The sequence below is a fragment of the Etheostoma spectabile genome, chromosome 20 (genome assembly GCF_008692095.1).
Source record: "Etheostoma spectabile isolate EspeVRDwgs_2016 chromosome 20, UIUC_Espe_1.0, whole genome shotgun sequence".
Lineage (NCBI taxonomy): Eukaryota > Metazoa > Chordata > Actinopteri > Perciformes > Percidae > Etheostoma > Etheostoma spectabile.
The window spans coordinates 10,431,909-10,440,441 of record NC_045752.1 but is presented as its reverse complement, the minus strand read 5'-3'; the positions used below and the strand labels follow the sequence as shown (position 1 = coordinate 10,440,441).

Sequence of the window (8,533 nt, the reverse complement as noted above, 5' to 3'; positions counted from 1 at the left end):
GGGGGGGGGGGGGCACTTAAAACAATTGTATCTGTTATAATGAAATGAGGTCTATAATTGACTACATTGTGGTCTAACTAATAACAGGTCAACTTCTGCTGGTAATGAATTCTTATTGGAGTACTTACAAACTTGTGCTTCATAATGTATGCTATTAAATGATTTTAACATGCAAGAAAAATGCTACTCAGTGTTCAAAATACGTTGGCGGAGCCCTTTCATGTAATAATAATCTAATATATTGTTCTGACTTTTTGATTAAATTTTGCCTCTCTCTCTCACTCGTATCGCTTCACAGATCAATAACATTGATCGGTTGAAACAAGCAATGATTAGCTGAGTGATGCTTTGGGATTCATGAACTCCAGTGGAGAGCGACGTTTTACTCAATCCTATTTGACCTCTCTAGTCCTCTGTTAGATGCCTGACATTGCTTCAAAATTGTTATAAAATAATTATAATTTTTTTTTATTAGACCTCTTTTAAAGGGACACATATTATCAAGTTTTAATAGTTGCATTTGTAACTGTTACAACTGTTAACATATTTTATAATGTGATGTCTTGTCTTGTTATTTTGTCCACCCCCTCTGTTCCTGCTCTGAAAATTAATTTCTTTATACATGTATTTTTGTTTAGTCTAGACAATGTTACATCATTCTGGCAGGGGTGTTTGTATGTTATTGTGTCTATTGTGGCTTACTACATTGTGTCATGCTCTCTGGTCAGGCACAGTTACACATGGCTTGTAGCGCCCTGACCTACAACTCCCCCTCTTGTTTGTCAGCGGTTGTTTGGCCTACTTTCATAAAGACAAACATGGCCATTTGTTTTGTTTCGCATTTCCATGAAAATGGAATAAACAAGTGGCAGGGAGTGGGACAGTTGGAGCAGCTTTTTTGTATGGGGTGATGAATACATAACTAGGTAGAGCAACTTTTGAACAGTCATAACGAGAATAATTAGTCCTGATAAATTATTTTAAAAAAACATTAAAATATAAACATTTAAGAATGAGGCAATAAGCTGTTTGCTAAAAATTAACTTTAAAGAATGAAAAGCTGATTTATAATGAATACAATTAAAGTCAAACTAATTAAAGACTGCCTCTCTGGACAAAAATACTTACACTTATTATCCAACATGTTTTCAACAATCAATGGTACATTAAATCATTTTCAAACTTTACTTTTCATGTCAGGACCTTCCCTCAAACTGAATTAGCCCTCCCTCCCCTCCCTCCTTTTTCACTCCATGGACAGTAAGGATGCTACAGTTAGTTCATGAGTGTGTTCCACAGCTCTTGAAGAGTCCTTAATTAGTGGCACACTAACACTGGCCAGCCATGCACTAGGAGGAGCATGCTTGGAAGATGGGAAGGCACACTGGGGGAGGGGAGATGAGTTTATAAAACCACAGTTGGCTTTACCGTTATGACAATATATCTTGTTAAAAAAAGAGAGGGGACATCTAACCTATTCTGAATTATCACTACACAAATTGGATTCCTAAAGAAAATCAATTGTTTTGAAATGATGAACTTGATCAAACAAAATTGATTAGGTCGTTGAAAGGGTGTGACATGGATCGCACTCCAAGACGAGGCAACGGACTGTAGCAAACACATGTGATTGAAAAGCTTTAAATGGGTGTCAAACAAGCGGAGACATAATGTTTGACTTAAATTATCAGCAGTCCCACAGGAGGCTTCTGTGACCGCTCCCCAGAGCCGGGGGTGTGTGTGGAATACAAACAGGAGATTCACCAGTGACCAGTGGGTCATCACTGGAAGAGGGACGGATGCTCGTTGCTCCTGTGGGACTTGGCAAGATTCCTACAGCAGCTTTTTTAATTTGTTACCCCCCCCCCCCACCCCCCCCCGCAGGGTCTCCGGGACGGACAACACGTTCTACTACACAGCCACATTTCTTTTAGTGTGTGTGTGTGTGTGTGTGTGTGTGTGTGTGTGTGTGTGTGTGTGTGTGTGTTTGCAGGTTGTGGCAGGGGCTGTTGTAGTGTCCCAGATGGGTTAATGGGGAGTTTAGCATCAGGATTACAATGCAACTGTGTGGCTTCAGACTGAGTAGTGATTACCCCAAGCTCACACTGGCTAACCCCTTCTAGTGCTCACCAACACAACCGCTGGACCAACAGGACAGACCTGGTTAGAAATCATTTCAAAATGCCCCTTTCTATTGCCCAAAATTATCACAAAATAAAATATTGTCTTGAAAATTACTGAAAAGGAATTCAAATCTATGAAATGTTTGGGCTTAAAAAAAAGAAAATGTAAATATACTCCAATAGTATTTTTGGTAGACTTATGTAAAAATTCATCTGAGGGCTTTTAATAGCACAGGAAAATACATAACTTTAGGCCACTTTAAACCAAAAACTGCTGATTTAATACAAAAATACATAAAATAAGTGTTTATCCACATTACCAATACAATAAAAGATAGTTTTTTGAAGAAATAAGTGTTACTAAAATCTCCATTTTTACTATTGTCACTGAGTCTATGCAAGTGATAGAAAACAAGATGTGCTCCCTCTCATGGCCATAGCTGGTTATTACGATTTGAAGATATAAAGTTTTTATAATGTTTCTTAGGTAGTATTTAGGCTTCGCTACTCCATCATTCTGCCTTCTCCATCACCACCCCCCACCAGGAACACTCCACCAGGGTGCTAGACTAATCTGTTTGTTGTACGCGTGTCTTGCCTCTGCACCCATCACCCCTGCCTCCCTCCCTACCTCCTTGCCTCCCTTCCCAGCTGCTGGCCATCACAAGTCTAGCTCCAGCACCGCCAGCCAGCCCAGGGAGATTGAAATGTTAAGGGCAGGGACGACAGCTCCACTAATTCAATTCCCCAGGTTAATCCTTGCCGATCCCGTCATCGCACTCTCCAACCAGGCCCAGCAAAGAGACACGGGCAGATACCGGGGAAACAACAAACAAACAAACATTCAGCACTAACAATGGCCACTAAAAATTCAAAAACAAAAAAAGAGGATGAAAATAAAAATGAAAAGACTGAAGCACTACACACGGTGGGGGTGGTTAAAACAAGCAAATATGTGGACAAACAAGCAACCTTTGCAAAGCAGGAAGGACACTTAGCCAAACAAACGTGCACACTTCTGCATCGCCATTAAAAAACTCATGGGGCGTCATGATGATAATTCATCTTCATACTTTCTTCCTGATGGTATAAATATTTTTTTTATTAAATGTAATGTAAAAAACAATGCTAGTGCTAAATAAGGCATTTTCTAATATATAGACTTATTAAAATTAACCAGCCGCTCCCATGTTGACTGCCTGTGTGACTCTGCCCTCACATTCCCAGGACTAGCCCCAGACCTGTCATCATCTCAGCATGTACAGTGGCCTTGCGTCTGACCCTGTACCACTGTACTGACCAACCACTAGCAAACTATGTGACCTCTGCAGTATTGGAGGAGTTGATACATTCTACTTCCTCATAAGTCACTTCGCAGAAATTACTTTCAAAATGGTCTAACTCGCTTTTTTATAGGCTTTTATTCTGAAAGAGACCATCAACTGGCCATTATATTATCATCCAAAGCTAAACAAATTACCCTGAAGAGGCAAGAAAAGCCCAATTGGTAGGCTGGCAATGCTTCACACAACTTCTGGAGACAAGACGTTACAAACCAACGTGGTGAGCAGACTATCCTTATCTACTTTTGTAAGGCAAGGCAAGGCAAGGCAAGGCAAGGCAGCTTTATTTGTATAGCACATTCAGCAACAGGGCAATTCAAAGTGCTTTACAACAAATCATTAAACAGATAAAACACAAGTACAAACAGTTAAAAGTCATAAGCATTAAAAATCAATAAGACACATGATAGACAGTTAAAAACAAAATAGAAACTTAGGACACATAAAACACAAGAATAAATTTACAGTGCAGCATAAGAAAAATGAGGCATTAATTTAAAGAAAGGCAGCATCAAAAAGAAAGGTCTTCAGCCTTGATTTAAAAGAACTGAGAGTAGCAGCGGATCTGCAGGTTTCTGGGAGTTTATTCCAGATATGAGGAGCATAGAAACTAAAGCTGCTCACCCTGTTTAGTTCTGACTCTGGGGACAGAAAGTAGACCTGTCCCAGATGACCTGAGAGGTCTGGGGGGGTCATAGTGTATAGCAGATCAGAAATGTATTTTGGACCTAAACCGTTAAGGGATTTATAAACTAGCAAGGTACTTTGAAATCATTCTTTGAGACACAGGAACCAGTGTAAAGACTCAGAACTGGATGATGTGATCCAGTTCTCTTGGTCTTAGTGAGGACTCGAGCAGCAGCGTTCTGAATCAGCTGCAGCTGTCTGATTGATTTTTTAGGGAGCCTGTAGCAGACCGTTACAGTAGTCAAGTCTACTGAAGATGAAAGCATGGACCAGTTTTACACATCAACATGTTGTTAGTTGTTAACATCTATCTAATTCAATTCATCTAAATGTACTATTGCAAGTAAAAATGACAACTCTATAACAAATGTTTTACATCCAAGTTGTTGCATCACAGTAGATGCATCATCAAAAACAGCAATACAGGAAAACATATCACTGTCTCAATAGAGCTTTGAATGCAGTGAATGGATGTAGTGGGTTCAGGAAAGTCGATTTAAAAGGAAATTAATAGAGGAGGTGCTTTTGTGCATAGTTGGTGAGGTGTTGGGGAAGACGCGGGTGTATCACACAGTGTGGGCGTGCAGCGTCACAGACACCACGCGCCTGCGTTGTAGCTTTGCTCAGAGGTGTAATGCCTGATTAGGGGATTACAGGAAAGTGCTTCTTTGCAGTTCTGTGAGAAACAATTATTAACATGCTGGTGTCTCTAATCCTGGATAAACACAGCTTTTCAAGAACAACAGTGAGTCTTTCTTCCCCCCCTTTAAAAAAAAAAAATCTGTGTTTAAACCCTGTAGTCACTTGAACTCCAAAGCTTAACTAATACCAGCGGAGGAGACAGGCCAGTCGTGTGGAACACTGTCATTACAGAGGTTGTGCTCTTGGTGGAAGACATAGCTGGCCAGCAGGCCTTTACATCAGAGGGGAAATCCAAATTTAGCTTGGGGAGAGAAAAGCATTGTGCTGAGCCCTGCTTGTTGAAAGGGCATTAGACTGAAACATGTTCACAGCCTGTAATCTTTTATTTGTTTGTACACTTTACTCATGTAATCTGCTTTCTACTAATACAGACACGATTTCCTAAGTCATGCTGGGGAGGCCCTGGATGACAGATCCAGGTGGGGTGGTATCACAAAGACGTACAGCAGGTGAAACCAAACTGTACATATTTTTGTCAAATAGGCCTGCTAGCAACAGTGTTGAACTCTAAGCATGGAAATGTTGAATGGCTAGTCTAAACCACTTTTAGAAATGAGAAGCAGCACAGCCTCTATGGGATGCTATCAGGGCTTTTAGACTGGTTTTTTTTTTAGTTATTACAAGGTTTATAACACTTATTAAAGCTAACCTGAAACAGCACATAGTGACAGTTACAGTAGTGACTATAACACCAGTCTAGTGATTCATGAACTGAATTGGAGAATATTTGGTTCTAGCTGTGTGCAATAAAAGTCTAGCAGGAAGAAATCAACACACTGGCAATTCCTGACACACACACACACACACACACACACACACACACACACACACACACACACACACCCACACACAACACACCCCCACACACCACACACACACACCACACACACACACACACACACACACACCACCAATTTCAGTGTTGCCTGTGGCTCTGAAATACAGCACATCAAAACAACTTGTAAGTTTCATTTCCGATACCCTTGAACTTGCTGACTGGCCATACTGTCCACTAGCTGATACTTTGAAGAGTACCTCACTTCAGTAGTCTCTCCTGCCACCATTCTATATGGTCCTGTGAAGAGATGATTGATGATACATTCACTAACATGGCTGCAATTAACAAACATGTCTCATTTAGTTAACTAATCCATATCAATAATAAGCTAATAAATAGCAATTATAAACTAATTAACTGGAGAGGGGCTATTCTTTAAATACAATCATGATTTCTTTCAAATGTGTAACACTGGGTGACTCCTAGATAGAATTTATTGTGATGATGTCAATGTACTTTTATTGACCTCTGAGTCAATTGAGAAGCGTCCCAGTTATTATCCCAATGGTTCCAGTTGCCTGGTTTCCACAGAAGGTGCTGGTGTGCGATGATGGGGATGTGTTGTGCCCATCTGGCAGGGCAGGGTTTAGCCCTAATCCCAGAGCCCCTCGGCAGGGAAGCCCCAGTCTGTTGATAACTGCCCCCCTGCTGGCTCCTGCACAAACACACAGACTCCTGACGCAAGAAAACAAGCCTACGTACAACCTCAGCACATGAACAGCAGGGCACTGTGTCAAAATTAGACCTTGATATTCCACAAACATTCTCTCATCCTTCTAGACATACAGTATGTATATGTTGGGTGAAGAGTTTTGATGTCCCGTGGAGACATACAAGCTTAGGTAGCAGCTCTTGTACACAAACAGAAACTGTGAAAGACAAGAAGGAAATATGACCCGGACCACGGGAAAAACAGAGAAACATATCCACATACATGCATAGGGTGTGGAGACTTGTTTTTGTGAGGCAATGTAGAATAACCCATTTTATCACACACACACAAAGTAGAGACTGAGTAAATATACACACACATAATTACAAAAACATAGACAGATAGGCAAACACACAAAGACACCCAGAAGCAGTCACCCAGTCATACACACCACACACCTAACCACTGATAATCCCCCAGACACAGGAACACACTCACACACATACAGCGCATCATTATGTTTATCACTGTGAACCAGCCCACCGACACCCATCACTCTAATTCCATTTGTCTGTTTAGATTCGTTTTGCTTTAATCCTCCCTTGTTTGTGCACATCTGCAAGCACTGCAATAGTACAGACACAGCGAGACCGGGAACGAGAAGGAGAGAGACAGGCAGAAAGAGACAGATTGAAAAAGAGAGAGAGAGAGAGCTCACAGGGAGCACTCTCCCTCCTGACATCCTGGTCCCTGTAGCTCCAGCAGAAGGGGCAGACAGGCGTATCTCCTTACCCAGGGAGACGCTCCCTGTCCCAGCCACGGAGCTGCCGCCAGGCCCGCAGGCCCTTGTAATCACTGCAAACAGTCAAACATCCAGTCACACAGGCTCTTCCACCAACACAACATTACAGGCTTTTTACACAGTATTACACCACATCTTATTATCCCATTCAAGTCCCTCTATTAGCTCAATTGGATGGTGGGATTTTCATTTGTAAATTGGGGGATTTTAGATTAGCTTGTCTCTCAGCGATGAAATGCCCCCAGAGACTGTGAATTATGTGACCAATCACATATGAATCAATGCTTACGCATACTGTAGTGCATGAATGGATGGTGTCGGAAAGAGCAAATGAGACAACCTTAACCTAGATTATGCACTGTATGTATACTACATCACAGATATTATCAATGTAAGCATCACAGCTGGCTGCATGGTCACAGATTAGACACACTATAGTCTTTAACTCTTAACTATACAGGCATATGATTTGGCCTTAATGTAGCAACAAAACGTGAATGACACCATTTTTGCATAACTGACAATAAGCAGTGTTAGCTTTTACACAGCAAATAATATTCAGGTCTAATAAAGAATTATTAAAGAGATAAATATTAGCTGCTATACACACCTAGCAGCAACATTATGCAGAACTGAAGCCGGTTGGTTGAAAGGAGGCGAATGAATTACCCCTCTTCCTCCCCAGGCCTTCCATTCAGACACGGAGTGAGAGAGAGGGAGGAGAGAGGGGAAAAAAGGCACCCCGAGCTAGTCGAGAGACCCGGCAAATTATGAAAATGCTTCTCTGTGTCCTAAATGGAGGCCGAGCTCTTTAATGTGGCACAAAATTAGAACCTGGGGGAGGAAGTGTGGCCCGCTTGATTGGCGAAACCCCTCCTGGCCCACTACCCTCCTTCCCTCCTCCCTCTCAAAGCACACAGAGATATTATCCTGTGGCTGGTGGCACTCTCTTGTATTGGGGAAACTAAAGGACCCCAGAGAGAGCCCAGGGGCGTCCATAAAGGTGCCTAATTTGTCAGTTTACTCCTCAATTATTTAAATAGATCTAAGAAGGGAGCGGAGAATAGGGATTTTTCTGCCTCTTCGCAGTCAAAAGCAGAAAGAGACCTTTCTCCACGGTAGCCATTTTCAATTGCGCTCTGCACTGCTGTCTTTGATATACAGAAGTGCTGTAGAGGAGAGGGGCTGTATCAAATAAACAAATGTGTGTACACAAGATAACGGGAACTTGGGGATAATATTTAGTTTGCGCTAAAGAACTCAAGTTATTCTACATTCACAAATTAAAACACACTTTACACACATGTTAAGATTGTGTCTGTGTCATACATTGGCGCGCGCACACACACACACACACACACACACACACACACACACACACACACA

The 8,533-nt window shown here is 41.6% G+C and overlaps 1 long non-coding RNA gene across 1 annotated transcript in view; it reads left to right on the top strand.

Annotated features, from left to right (window-relative positions):
* The first annotated feature begins 1,995 nt into the window (after positions 1-1,995).
* Positions 1,996-8,533, top strand: part of LOC116670185 (uncharacterized) — a 12,465-nt gene continuing 5,927 nt past the window's right edge. Inside the window, exon 1 of the long non-coding RNA XR_004326959.1 lies at positions 1,996-2,008. This is a non-coding gene — a long non-coding RNA (uncharacterized LOC116670185). The remainder of the gene's footprint in view (positions 2,009-8,533) is intronic.